Raw genomic sequence first — 15,839 nt, forward strand, 5'->3', positions numbered from 1 at the left:
ACCTAAGGTGTTTCCATTAGGTTTGCAGTAAGTGCTTTGGTGTAAAATTGAAATGTATGCTATCTGTATTGTCAAAGCATTGTATGCACTGTGATAATAACTTATTTGTCTTGATGCGTAGAGGCATGAAACAACTTTCAAGCTACTCATAAATATGTGGGAAGTTAACCAAAGGTGTTTTCATTAGGTTTGCAGTCAGGACTTTTGAGTACAATTGAAATATATACTACTTTTATGTGAAATCATTGTAAGCACTGACATAACAACTTGTTTGTCTTGATGTGTAAAGGCAGGAAACAACTTACAAACCACACAGAATCATGTGGGAAGTTAACTTAAAATGTTTCCATCAGGTTTGCACTCTGCACTTTACTGGAATATTGAAATGTATACTACTTTAATGTCAGTACCTTGTATGCACTGAGAAATCCACTTTTTTGTGTTTATGTGCAGACCCATGAAACAACTTTCAGGCATCTAAGAATCATGTGGGAAGTTAACCTGAGGTGTTTCCATTAGGTTTGCAGTAACTACTTTGGTGTAAAATTGAAATGTATGCTATCAGTATTGTCAAAGCATTGAATGCACTGTGGTAATAACTTGTTTGTCTTGATGCGTAGAGGCATGAAACAACTTTCAAGTTACTCATAATCATGTGGGAAGTTAACCAAAGGTGTTTTCATTAGGTTTGCGGTCAGGACTTTTGAGTACAATTGAAATGTATACTACTTTTATGTGAAAGCATTGTAAGCACTGAGATAACAACTTTTTTGTCTTTATGTGTAGAGGCACGAAACAACTTTGAAACTACTCATAATCATGTGGGAAGTTAACCTGAGGTGTTTCCATTAGGTTTGCAATAAGTGTTTTGGTGTAAAATTGAAATGTATACTATTAGTATTGTCAAAGCATTGTATGCACTGTCATAACAACTTTTTTGTCTTGATGTGTAAAGGCAGGAAAAAACTTTCAAACCACACAGAATCATGTGGGAAGTTAACCTAAAATGTTTCCATCAGGTTCGCACTCTGCACTTTACCGGAATATTGAAATGTATACTACTTTAATGTTAGTACATTGTGTGCGCTGAGAATTCCACTTTTTTGTCTTTATGTGCAGACCCATGAAACAACTTTCAGGCATCTAAGAATCATGTGGGAAGTTAACCTGAGGTGTTTCCATTAGGTTTGCAGTAAGTGCTTTGGTGTAAAACTGAAATGTATACTATTAGTATTGTCAAAGCATTGTATGCAGTGTGATAACAACTTTTTTGTCTTGATGTGTAAAGGCAGGAAACAACTTACAAACCACACAGAATCATGTGGGAAGTTAACCAAAGGTGTTTTCATTAGGTTTGCAGTCAGGACTTTTGAGTACAATTGAAATGTATACTACTTTTATGTGAAATCATTGTAAGCACTGAGATAACAACTTTTTTGTCTTGATGTGTAAAGGCAGGAAACAACTTACAAACCACACAGAATCATGTGAGAAGTTAACTTAAAATGTTTCCATCAGGTTTGCACTCTGCACTTTGGTTGAAAATTGACATGTATAGCACTTTAATGTCAGAACATTGTATGCCCTAAGATAACAGCTTTTTTGTCTTGATGTGTAGAGGCATGAGGCAACTTTCAATCCACACAGAATCATGTGGGAAGTTAACTTAAAATGTTTCCATCAGGTTTGCACTCTGCACTTTACTCGAATATTGAAATGTATACTACTTTAATGTCAGTACATTGTATGCACTGAGAAATCCACTTTTTTGTCTTTATGTGCAGACCCATGAAACAACTTTCAGGCATCTAAGAATCATGTGGGAAGTTAACCTAAGGTGTTTCCATTAGGTTTGCAGTAAGTGCTTTGGTGTAAAATTGAAATGTATACTATTAGCATTGTCAAAGCATTGTATGCACTGTCATAACAACTTTTTTGTCTTGATGTGTAAAGGCTGGAAACAACTTTCAAACCACAAAGAATCATGTGGGAAGTTAAGCAAAGGTGTTTTCATTAGGTTTGCAGTCAGGACTTTTGAGTACAATTGAAATGTATACTACTTTTATGTGAAAGCATTGTAAGCACTGAGATAACAACTTTTTTGTGTTGATGTGTAAAAGCAGGAAACAACTGACAAACCACACAGAATCATGTGGGAAGTTAACCTAAGGTGTTTCCATTAGGTTTGCAGTAAGTGCTTTGGTGTAAAACTGAAATGTATACTATTAGTATTGTCAAAGCATTGTATGCACTGTGATAACAACTTGTTTGTCTTGATGTGTAAAGGCAGGAAACAACTGACAAAGCACACAGAATCATGTGGGAAGTTAACCAAAGGTGTTTTCATTGGTTTGCAGTCAGGACTTTTGAGTACAATTGAAATGTATACTACTTTTATTTGAAATCATCGTAAGCACTGAGATAACAACTTGTTTGTCTTGATGTGTAAAGGCAGGAAACAACTTACAAACCACACAGAATCATGTGGGAAGTTAACCTAAAATATTTCCATCAGCTTTGCACTCTGCACTTTGGTTGAAAATTTACATGTATAGCACTTTAATGTCAGAACATTGTATGCCCTAAGATAACAACTTTTTTGTATTGATGTGTAGAGGCATGAGGCAACTTCCAAGCTACTCATAATCATGTGGGAAGTTAACCTAAGGTGTTTCCATTACGTTTGCAGTAAGTACTTCCGTGTAAAATTGAAATGTATACTATTAGTATTGTCAAAGCATTGTATGCACTGTCATAACAACTTTTTTGTCTTGATGTGTAAAGGCAAGAAACAACTTTCAAACCACGCAGAATCATGTGGGAAGTTAACTTAAAATGTTTCCATCAGGTTTACACTCTGCACTTTACTGGAATATTGAAATGTATACTACTTTAATGTCAGTACATTGTATGCACTGAGAAATCCACTTTTTTGTCTTTATATGCCTACCCATGAAACAACTTTCAGGCATCTAAGAATCATGTGGGAAGTTAACCTAAGGTGTTTGCATTAGGTTTGCGGTATGTGCTTTGGTGTAAAATTGAAATGTATGCTATCTGTATTGTCAAAGCATTGTATGCACTGTGATAATAACTTATTTGTCTTGATGCGTAGAGGCATGAAACAACTTTCAAGCTACTCATAATTATGTGGGAAGTTAACCAAAGGTGTTTTCATTAGGTTTGCAGTCAGGACTTTTGAGTACAATTGAAATGTATACTACTTTTATGTGAAATCATTGTAAGCAGTGAGATAACAACTTTTTTGTCTTGATGTGTAAAGGCAGGAAACAACTTTCAACCTACTCAGAATCATGTGGGAAGTTAACTTAAAATGTTTCCATCAGGTTTGCACTCTGCACTTTGTTTGAAAATTGACATGTATAGCACTTTAATGTTAGAACCTTGTACGCCCTAAGATAACAACTTTTTTGTCTTGATGTGTAGAGGCATGAGGCAACTTTCAAGCTACTCATAATCATGTGGGAAGTTAACCTAAGGTGTTTCCATTAGGTTTGCAGTAAGTACTTTGGTGTAAAATTGAAATGTGTACTATTAGTATTGTCAAAGCATTATATGCACTGTGATAACAACTTTTTTGTCTTGATGTGTAAAGACAGGAAACAACTTTCAAACCATACAGAATCATGTGGGAAGTTAGCCAAAGGTGTTTTCATTAGGTTTGCAGTCAGGACTTTTGAGTACAATTGAAATGTATACTACTTTTATGTGAAAGCATTGTAAGCACTGAGATATCAACTTTTTTGTCTTTATGCGTAGAGGCACGAAACAACTTTGAAGCTACTCATAATCATGTGGGAAGTTAACCTAAGGTGTTTCCATTAGGTTTGCAGTAAGTGCTTTGGTGTAAAATTGAAATGTATGCTATCAGTATTGTCAAAGCATTGTATGCAGTGTGATAATAACTTGTTTGTCTTGATGCGTAGAGGCATGAAAGAACTTTCAAGCTGCTCATAATCATGTGGGAAGTTAACCAAAGGTGTTTTCATTAGGTTAGCAGTCAGGACTTTTGAGTGCAATTGAAATGTATACTACTTTTATGTGAAAGCATTGTAAGCACTGAGATAACAACTTTTTTGTCTTTATGTGTAGATGCACGAAACAACTTTGAAACTACTCATAATCATGTGGGAAGTTAACCTAAGGTGTTTCCATTAGGTTTGCAGTAAGTGCTTTGGTGTAAAATTGAAATGTATACTATTAGTATTGTCAAAGCATTGTATGCACTGTGATAACAACTTTTTTGTCTTGATGTGTAGAGGCATGAGGCAACTTTCAAGCTACTCATAATCATGTGGGAAGTTAACCTAAGGTGTTTCCATCAGGTTTGCAGGAAGTACTTTGGTGTAAAATTGAAACGTATGCTATCAGTATTGTGAAAGCATTGCTTGCACTGTGATAACAACTTTTTTGTCTTGATGTGTAAAGGCAGGAAACAACTTACAAACCACACAGAATCATGTGGGAAGTTAAGCAAAGGTGTTTTCATTAGGTTTGCAGTCAGGACTTTTGAGTAGAATTGAAATGTATACTACATTAATGTCAGTACAGTGTATGCACTGAGAAATCCACTTTTTTGTCTTTATGTGCAGACCCATGAAACAACTTTCAGGCATCAAAGAATCATGTGGGAAGTTAAGCAAAGGTGTTTCCATTAGGTTTGCAGTAAGTGGTTTGGTGTAAAATTGAAATGTATACTATTAGTATTGTCAAAGCATTGTATGCAGTGTGATAACAAATTTTGTCTTGATGCTTAAAGGCAGGAAACAACTTACAAACCACACAGAATCATGTGGGAAGTTAACCAAAGGTGTTTTCATTAGGTTTGCAGTCAGGACTTTTGAGTACAATTGAAATATATACTACTTTTATGTGAAATCATTGTAAGCACTGACATAACAACTTGTTTGTCTTAATGTGTAAAGGCAGGAAACAACTTACAAACCACACAGAATCATGTGGGAAGTTAACTTAAAATGTTTCCATCAGGTTTACACTCTGCACTTTACTGGAATATTGAAATGTATACTACTTTAATGTCAGTACATTGTATGCACTGAGAAATCCACTTTTTTGTCTTTATATGCCTACCCATGAAACAACTTTCAGGCATCTAAGAATCATGTGGGAAGTTAACCTAAGGTGTTTGCATTAGGTTTGCGGTATGTGCTTTGGTGTAAAATTGAAATGTATGCTATCTGTATTGTCAAAGCATTGTATGCACTGTGATAATAACTTATTTGTCTTGATGCGTAGAGGCATGAAACAACTTTCAAGCTACTCATAATTATGTGGGAAGTTAACCAAAGGTGTTTTCATTAGGTTTGCAGTCAGGACTTTTGAGTACAATTGAAATGTATACTACTTTTATGTGAAATCATTGTAAGCAGTGAGATAACAACTTTTTTGTCTTGATGTGTAAAGGCAGGAAACAACTTTCAACCTACTCAGAATCATGTGGGAAGTTAACTTAAAATGTTTCCATCAGGTTTGCACTCTGCACTTTGTTTGAAAATTGACATGTATAGCACTTTAATGTTAGAACCTTGTACGCCCTAAGATAACAACTTTTTTGTCTTGATGTGTAGAGGCATGAGGCAACTTTCAAGCTACTCATAATCATGTGGGAAGTTAACCTAAGGTGTTTCCATTAGGTTTGCAGTAAGTACTTTGGTGTAAAATTGAAATGTGTACTATTAGTATTGTCAAAGCATTATATGCACTGTGATAACAACTTTTTTGTCTTGATGTGTAAAGAGAGGAAATAACTTTCAAACCATACAGAATCATGTGGGAAGTTAGCCAAAGGTGTTTTCATTAGGTTTGCAGTCAGGACTTTTGAGTACAATTGAAATGTATACTACTTTTATGTGAAAGCATTGTAAGCACTGAGATATCAACTTTTTTGTCTTTATGCGTAGAGGCACGAAACAACTTTGAAGCTACTCATAATCATGTGGGAAGTTAACCTAAGGTGTTTCCATTATGTTTGCAGTAAGTGCTTTGGTGTAAAATTGAAATGTATGCTATCCGTATTGTCAAAGCATTGTATGCAGTGTGATAATAACTTGTTTGTCTTGATGCGTAGAGGCATGAAAGAACTTTCAAGCTGCTCATAATCATGTGGGAAGTTAACCAAAGGTGTTTTCATTAGGTTAGCAGTCAGGACTTTTGAGTGCAATTGAAATGTATACTACTTTTATGTGAAAGCATTGTAAGCACTGAGATATCAACTTTTTTGTCTTTATGTGTAGATGCACGAAACAACTTTGAAACTACTGATAATCATGTGGGAAGTTAACCTAAGGTGTTTCCATTAGGTTTGCAGTAAGTGCTTTGGTGTAAAATTGAAATGTATACTATCAGTATTGTCAAAGCATTGTATGCACTGTGATAACAACTTTTTTGTCTTGATGTGTAGAGGCATGAGGCAACTTTCAAGCTACTCATAATCATGTGGGAGGTTAACCTAAGGTGTTTCCATCAGGTTTGCAGGAAGTACTTTGGTGTAAAATTGAAACGTATGCTATCAGTATTGTGAAAGCATTGCTTGGACTGTGATAACAACTTTTTTGTCTTGATGTGTAAAGGCAGGAAACAACTTACAAACCACACAGAATCATGTGGGAAGTTAAGCAAAGGTGTTTTCATTAGGTTTGCAGTCAGGACTTTTGAGTAGAATTGAAATGTATACTACATTAATGTCAGTACAGTGTATGCACTGAGAAATCCACTTTTTTGTCTTTATGTGCAGACCCATGAAACAACTTTCAGGCATCAAAGAATCATGTGGGAAGTTAAGCAAAGGTGTTTCCATTAGGTTTGCAGTAAGTGGTTTGGTGTAAAATTGAAATGTATACTATTAGTATTGTCAAAGCATTGTATGCAGTGTGATAACAAATTTTGTCTTGATGCTTAAAGGCAGGAAACAACTTACAAACCACACAGAATCATGTGGGAAGTTAACCAAAGGTGTTTTCATTAGGTTTGCAGTCAGGACTTTTGAGTACAATTGAAATATATACTACTTTTATGTGAAATCATTGTAAGCACTGACATAACAACTTGTTTGTCTTGATGTGTAAAGGCAGGAAACAACTTACAAACCACACAGAATCATGTGGGAAGTTAACTTAAAATGTTTCCATCAGGTTTGCACTCTGCACTTTACTGGAATATTGAAATGTATACTACTTTAATGTCAGTACCTTGTATGCACTGAGAAATCCACTTTTTTGTGTTTATGTGCAGACCCATGAAACAACTTTCAGGCATCTAAGAATCATGTGGGAAGTTAACCTGAGGTGTTTGCATTAGGTTTGCAGTAAGTGCTTTGGTGTAAAATTGAAATGTATGCTATCAGTATTGTCAAAGCATTGTATGCACTGTGATAACAACTTGTTTGTCTTGATGCGTAGAGGCATGAAACAACTTTCAAGTTACTCATAATCATGTGGGAAGTTAACCAAAGGTGTTTTCATTAGGTTTGCGGTCAGGACTTTTGAGTACAATTGAAATGTATACTACTTTTATGTGAAAGCATTGTAAGCACTGAGATAACAACTTTTTTGTCTTTATGTGTAGAGGCACGAAACAACTTTGAAACTACTCATAATCATGTGGGAAGTTAACCTAAGGTGTTTCCATTAGGTTTGCAGTATGTGCTTTGGTGTAAAATTGAAATGTATACTATTAGTATTGTCAAAGCATTGTATGCACTGTGATAACCACTTTTTTAGCTTGATGCTTAAAGGCAGGAAACAACTTACAAACCACACAGGATCATGTGGGAAGTTAACCAAAGGTGTTTTCATTAGGTTTGTAGTCAGGACTTTTGAGTACAATTGAAATGTATACTACTTTTATGTGAAATCATTGTAAGCACTGAGATAACAACTTTTTTGTCCTGATGTGGAAAGGCAGGAAACATCTTACAAACCACACAGAATCATGTGGGAAGTTAACTTAAAATGTTTCCATCAGGTTTGCACTCTGCACTTTGGTTGAAAATTGACATGTATAGCACTTTAATGTCAGAACATTGTATGCCCTAAGATAACAACATTTTTGTCTTGATGTGTAAAGGCAGGAAACAACTGACAAACCACACAGAATCATGTGGGAAGTTAACGAAAGGTGTTTTCATTAGGTTTGCAGTCAGGACTTTTGAGTACAATTGAAATGTATACTACTTTTATGTGAAATCATTGTAAGCACTGAGATAACAACTTGTTTGTCTTGATGTGTAAAGACAGGAAACAACTCTCAAACCGTACAGAATCATGTGGGAAGTTAGCCAAAGGTGTTTTCATTAGGTTTGCAGTCAGGACTTTTGAGTGCAATTGAAATGTATACTACTTTTATGTGAAAGCATTGTAAGCACTGAGATATCAACTTTTTTGTCTTTATGTGTAGATGCACGAAACAACTTTGAAACTACTGATAATCATGTGGGAAGTTAACCTAAGGTGTTTCCATTAGGTTTGCAGTAAGTGCTTTGGTGTAAAATTGAAATGTATACTATCAGTATTGTCAAAGCATTGTATGCACTGTGATAACAACTTTTTTGTCTTGATGTGTAGAGGCATGAGGCAACTTTCAAGCTACTCATAATCATGTGGGAAGTTAACCTAAGGTGTTTCCATCAGGTTTGCAGGAAGTACTTTGGTGTAAAATTGAAACGTATGCTATCAGTATTGTGAAAGCATTGCTTGGACTGTGATAACAACTTTTTTGTCTTGATGTGTAAAGGCAGGAAAAAACTTACAAACCACACAGAATCATGTGGGAAGTTAAGCAAAGGTGTTTTCATTAGGTTTGCAGTCAGGACTTTTGAGTAGAATTGAAATGTATACTACATTAATGTCAGTACAGTGTATGCACTGAGAAATCCACTTTTTTGTCTTTATGTGCAGACCCATGAAACAACTTTCAGGCATCAAAGAATCATGTGGGAAGTTAAGCAAAGGTGTTTCCATTAGGTTTGCAGTAAGTGGTTTGGTGTAAAATTGAAATGTATACTATTAGTATTGTCAAAGCATTGTATGCAGTGTGATAACAAATTTTGTCTTGATGTTTAAAGGCAGGAAACAACTTACAAACCACACAGAATCATGTGGGAAGTTAACCTAAAATGTTTCCATCAGGTTAGCACTCTGCACTTTACTGGAATATTGAAATGTATACTACTTTAATGACAGTAAATTGTATGCACTGAGAAATCCACTTTTTTGTCTTTATGTCCAGACCCATGAAACAACTTTCAGGCATCTAAGAATCATGTGGGAAGTTAACCTAAGGCGTTTCCATTAGGTTTGCAGTAAGTACTTTCGTGTAAAATTGAAATGTATACAATTAGTATTGTCAAAGCATTGTATGCACTGTGATAACAACTTTTTTAGCTTGATGCTTAAAGGCAGGAAACAACTTACAAACCACACAGGATCATGTGGGAAGTTAACCAAAGGTGTTTTCATTAGGTTTGTAGTCAGGACTTTTGAGTACAATTGAAATGTATACTACTTTTATGTGAAATCATTGTAAGCACTGAGATAACAACTTTTTTGTCTTGATGTGGAATGGCAGGAAACAACTTACAAACCACACAGAATCATGTGGGAAGTTAACTTAAAATCTTTCCATCAGGTTTGCACTCTGCACTTTGGTTGAAAATTGACATGTATAGCACTTTAATGTCAGAACATTGTATGCCCTAAGATAACAACATTTTTGTCTTGATGTGTAAAGGCAGGAAACAACTGACAAACCACACAGAATCATGTGGGAAGTTAACGAAAGGTGTTTTCATTAGGTTTGCAGTCAGGACTTTTGAGTACAATTGAAATGTATACTACTTTTATGTGAAATCATTGTAAGCACTGAGATAACAACTTGTTTGTCTTGATGTGTAAAGGCAGGAAACAACTTGCAAACCACACAGAATCATGTGGGAAGTTAACTTAAACTGTTTCCATCAGGTTTGCACTCTGCACTTTGGTTGAAAATTGACATGTATAGCACTTTAATGTCAGAACACTGATTGCCCTAAGATAACAACTTTTTTGTCTTGATGTGTAGAGGCATGAGGCAACTTTCAAGCTACTCATAATCATGTGGGAAGTTAACCAAAGGTGTTTCCATTAGGTTTGCAGTAAGTACTTTCGTGTAAAATTGAAATGTATACTATTAGTATTGTCAAAGCATTGTAAGCACTGAGATAATAACTTTTTTGTCTTTAGGTGTAGAGGCATGAAACAACTTTGAAACTACTCATAATCATGTGGGAAGTTAACCTAAGGTGTTTCCATTAGGTTTGCAGTAAGTGCTTTGGTGTAAAATTGAAATGTATACTATTAGTTTTGTCAAAGCATTGTATGCACTGTGATAACAACTTTTTTAGCTTGATGCTTAAAGTCAGGAAACAACTTACAAACCACACAGGATCATGTGGGAAGTTAACCAAAGGTGTTTTCATTAGGTTTGCAGTCAGGACTTTTGAGTACAATTGAAATGTATACTACTTTTATGTGAAATCATTGTAAGCACTGAGATAACAACTTTCTTGTCTTGATGTGGAAAGGCAGGAAACAACTTACAAACCACACAGAATCATGTGGGAAGTTAACTTAAAATGTTTCCATCAGGTTTGCACTCTGCACTTTGGTTGAAAATTGACATGTATAGCACTTTAATGTCAGAACATTGTATGCCCTAGGATAACAACATTTTTGTCTTGATGTGTAAAGGCAGGAAACAACTGACAAACCACACAGAATCATGTGGGAAGTTAACGAAAGGTGTTTTCATTAGGTTTGCAGTCAGGACTTTTGAGTACAATTGAAATGTATACTACTTTTATGTGAAATCATTGTAAGCACTGAGATAACAACTTGTTTGTCTTGATGTGTAAAGGCAGGAAACAACTTACAAACCACACAGAATCATGTGGGAAGTTAACTTAAACTGTTTCCATCAGGTTTGCACTCTGCACTTTGGTTGAAAATTGACATGTATAGCACTTTAATGTCAGAACATTGTATACCCTAAGATAACAACTTTTTTGTCTTGATGTGTAGAGGCATGAGGCAACTTTCAAGCTACTCATAATCATGTGGGAAGTTAACCTAAGGTGTTTCCATTAGGTTTGTAGTAAGTGCTTTGGTGTAAAATTGAAATGTATACTATTAGTATTGACAAAGCATTGTATGCACTGTGATAACAACTTTTTTATCTTGATGTGTAAAGGCAGGAAACAACTTACAAACCACACAGAATGATGTGGGAAGTTAACCAAAGGTGTTTTCATTAGGTTTGCAGTGAGGACTTTTGACAACAATTGAAATGTATACTACTTTTATGTGAAAGCATTGTAAGCACTGAGATAACAACTTTTTTGTCTTTATGTGTAGAGGCATGAAACAACTTTGAAACTACTCATAATCATCTGGTAAGTTAACCTAAGGTGTTTCCATTAGGTTTGCTGTAAGTGCTTTGGTGTAAAATTGAAATGTATACTATTAGTATTTTCAAAGCATTGTATGCACTGTGATAACAACTTTTCTGTCTTGATGTGTAAAGGCAGGAAACAACTTACAAACCACACAGAATCATGTGGGAAGTTAACCAAAGGTGTTTTCATTAGGTTTGCAGTCAGGACTTTTGAGTACAATTGAAATGTATACTACTTTTATGTGAAATCATTGTAAGCACTGAGATAACAACTTTTTTGTCTTGATGTGTAAAGGCAGGAAACAACTTACAAACCACACAGAATCATGTGGGAAGTTAACTTAAACTGTTTCCATCAGGTTTGCACTCTGCACTTTGGTTGAAAATTGACATGTACAGCACTTTAATGTCAGAACATTGTATGCCCTAAGATAACAACTTTTTTGTCTTGATGTATAGAGGCATGAGGCAACTCTCTAGCTACTCATAATCATGTGGGAAGTTAACCTAAGGTGTTTCCATTAGGTTTGCAGTAAGTACTTTCGTGTAAAATTGAAATGTATACTATTAGTATTGTCAAAGCATTGTATGCACTGTGATAAGAACATTTTTGTCTTGATGTGTAAAGGCAGGAAACATCTTTCAAACCACACAGAATCATGTGGGAAGTTAACTTAAAATGTTTCCATCAGGTTTGCACTCTGCACTTTACTGGAATATTGAAATGTATACTACTTTAATGTCAGTAAATTGTATGCACTGAGAAATCCACTTTTTTGTCTTTCTGTCCAGACCCAAGAAACAACTTTCAGGCATCTAAGAATCATGTGGGAAGTTAACCTAAGGCATTTCCATTAGGTTTGCAGTAAGTACTTTCGTGTAAAAGTGAAATGTATACTATTAGTATTGTCAAAGCATTGTATGCACTGAGATAACAACTTTTTTGTCTTGATGTGTAAAGGCAGGAAACCACTTTCAAACCACACAGAATCATGTGGGAAGTTAGGTAAAGGTGTTTTCATTAGGTTTGCAGTCAGGACTTTTGAGTACAATTGAAATGTATACTACTTTTATGTGAAAGCATTGTAAGCACTGAACAACAACTTTTTTCTCTTTATGTGTAGAGGTACGAATCAACTTTGAAACTACTCATAATCATCTGGGAGGTTACCCTAAGGTGTTTCCATTAGGGTTGCAGTAAGTGCTTTGGTGTAAAATTGAAATGTATACGAGTAGTATTGTCAAAGCATTGTATGCACTGTGATAACAACTTTTTTGTCTTGATGTGTAAAGGCAGGAAACAACTTACAAACCATACAGAATCATGTGGGAAGTTAACCAAAGGTGTTTTCATTAGGTTTGCAGTCAGGACGTTTGAGTACAATTGAAATGTATACTACTTTTATGTGAAATCATTGTAAGCACTGAGATAACAACTTTTTTGTCTTGATGTGTAAAGGCAGGAAACAACTTACAAACCACACAGAATCATGTGGGAAGTTAACTTACAATGTTTCCATCAGGTTTGCACTCTGCACTTTGGTTGAAAATTGACATGTATAGCACTTTAATGTCAGAACACTGATTGCCCTAAGATAACAACTTTTTTGTCTTGATGTGTAGAGGCATGAGGCAACTTTCAAGCTACTCATAATCATGTGGGAAGTTAACCTAAGGTGTTTCCATTAGGTTTGCAGTAAGTACTTTCGTGTAAAATTGAAATATATACTATTAGTATTGTCAAAGCATTGTAAGCACTGAGATAACAACTTTTTTGTCTTTAGGTGTAGAGGCATGAAACAACTTTGAAACTACTCATAATCATGTGGGAAGATAACCTAAGGTGTTTCCTTTAGGTTTGCAGTAAGTGCTTTTGTGTAAAATTGAAATGTATACTATTAGTTTTGTCAAAGCATTGTATGCACTGTGATAACAACTTTTTTAGCTTGATGCTTAAAGGCAGGAAACAACTTACAAACCACACAGGATCATGTGGGAAGTTAACCAAAGGTGTTTTCATTAGGTTTGCAGTCAGGACTTTTGAGTACAATTGAAATGTATACTACTTTTATGTGAAATCAGTGTAAGCACCTAGATAACAACTTTTTTGTCTTGATGTGTAAAGGCAGGAAACAACTTACAAACCACAGAGAATCATGTGGGAAGTTAACTTAAAATGTTTCCATCAGGTTTACACTCTGCACTTTGGTTGAAAATTGACATGTATTGCACTTTAATGTCAGAACATTGCATGCCCTAAGAGAACAACTTTTTTGTCTTGATGTGTAGAGGCATGAGGCAACTTTCAAGCTAGTCATAATCATGTGGGAAGTTAAACTAAGGTGTTTCCATTAGGTTGGCAGGAAGTACTTTCGTGTAAAATTGAAATGTATACTATTAGTATTGTCAAAGCATTGTGTGCACTGTGATAACAATTTTTTTGTCTTGATGTGTAAAGGCAGGAAACAACTTTCAAAATAGGTTTGCAGTCAGGGCTTTTGAGTACAATTGAAATGTATACTACTTTTTTGTGAAAGCATTGTATGCACTGAGATAACAACTTTTTTATCTTTATGTGTAGAGGCACGAAACAACTTACAAACCACACAGAATCATGTGGGAAGTTAACTTAAAATGTTTCCATCAGGTTTGCACTATGGACTTTGGTTGAAAATTTATATGCAGAACATTGTAGCCCTAAGATAACAACTTTTTTTCTTGATGTGTAGAGGCATGAGGCAACTTTCAAGCTACTCATAATCATGTGGGAAGTTAATCTAAGGTGTTTCCATTAGGTTTGCAGTGAGTACTTTTGTGTAAAATTGAAATGTATGCTATCAGTATTGTCAAAGCATTGCATGCACTGTGATAATAACTTGTTTGTCTTGATGCGTAGAGGCATGAAACAACTTTCAAGCTACTCATAATCATGTGGGAAGTTAACCAAAGGTGTTTTCATTAGGTTTGCAGTCAGGACTTTTGAGTACAATTGAAATGTATACTACTTTTATGTGAAATCATTGTAAGCACTGAGATAACAACTTTTTTGTCTTGATGTGTAAAGGCAGGAAACAACTTACAAACCACACAGAATCATGTGGGAAGTTAACTTACAATGTTTCCATCAGGTTTGCACTCTGCACTTTGGTTGAAAATTGACATGTATAGCACTTTAATGTCAGAACACTGATTGCCCTAAGATAACAACTTTTTTGTCTTGATGTGTAGAGGCATGAGGCAACTTTCAAGCTACTCATAATCATGTGGGAAGTTAACCTAAGGTGTTTCCATTAGGTTTGCAGTAAGTACTTTCGTGTAAAATTGAAATGTATACTATTAGTATTGTCAAAGCATTGTAAGCTCTGAGATAATAACTTTTTTGTCTTTAGGTGTAGAGGCATGAAACAACTTTGAAACTACTCATAATCATGTGGGAAGTTAACCTAAGGTGTTTCCATTAGGTTTGCAGTAAGTGCTTTGGTGTAAAATTGAAATGTATACTATTAGTTTTGTCAAAGCATTGTATGCACTGTGATAACAACTTTTCTAGCTTGCATTAAAGGCAGGAAACAACTTACAAACCACACAGGATCATGTGGGAAGTTAACCAAAGGTGTTTTCATTAGGTTTGCAGTCAGGACTTTTGAGTACAATTGAAATGTATACTACTTTTATGTGAAATCATTGTAAGCACTGAGATAACAACTTTCTTGTCTTGATGTGGAAAGGCAGGAAACAACTTACAAACCACACAGAATCATGTGGGAAGTTAACTTAAAATGTTTCCATCAGGTTTGCACTCTGCACTTTGGTTGAAAATTGACATGTATAGCACTTTAATGTCAGAACATTGTATGCCCTAGGATAACAACATTTTTGTCTTGATGTGTAAAGGCAGGAAACAACTCTCAAACCACACAGAATCATGTGGGAACTTAACGAAAGGTGTTTTCATTAGGTTTGCAGTCAGGACTTTTGAGTACAATTGAAATGTATACTACTTTTATGTGAAAGCATTGTAAGCACTGAACAACAACTTTTTTCTCTTTATGTGTAGAGGTACGAATCAACTTTGAAACTACTCATAATCATCTGGGAGGTTACCCTAAGGTGTTTCCATTAGGGTTGCAGTAAGTGCTTTGGTGTAAAATTGAAATGTATACCAGTAGTATTGTCAAAGCATTGTATGCACTGTGATAACAACTTTTTTGTCTTGATGTGTAAAGGCAGGAAACAACTTACAAACCATACAGAATCATGTGGGAAGTTAACCAAAGTTGTTTTCATTAGGTTTGCAGTCAGGACTTTTGAGTACAATTGAAATGTATACTACTTTTATGTGAAATGATTGTAAGCACTGAGATAACAAC

The sequence above is a fragment of the Mobula birostris genome, chromosome 1 (genome assembly GCF_030028105.1).
Source record: "Mobula birostris isolate sMobBir1 chromosome 1, sMobBir1.hap1, whole genome shotgun sequence".
In the NCBI taxonomy this organism is placed as follows: domain Eukaryota; kingdom Metazoa; phylum Chordata; class Chondrichthyes; order Myliobatiformes; family Myliobatidae; genus Mobula; species Mobula birostris.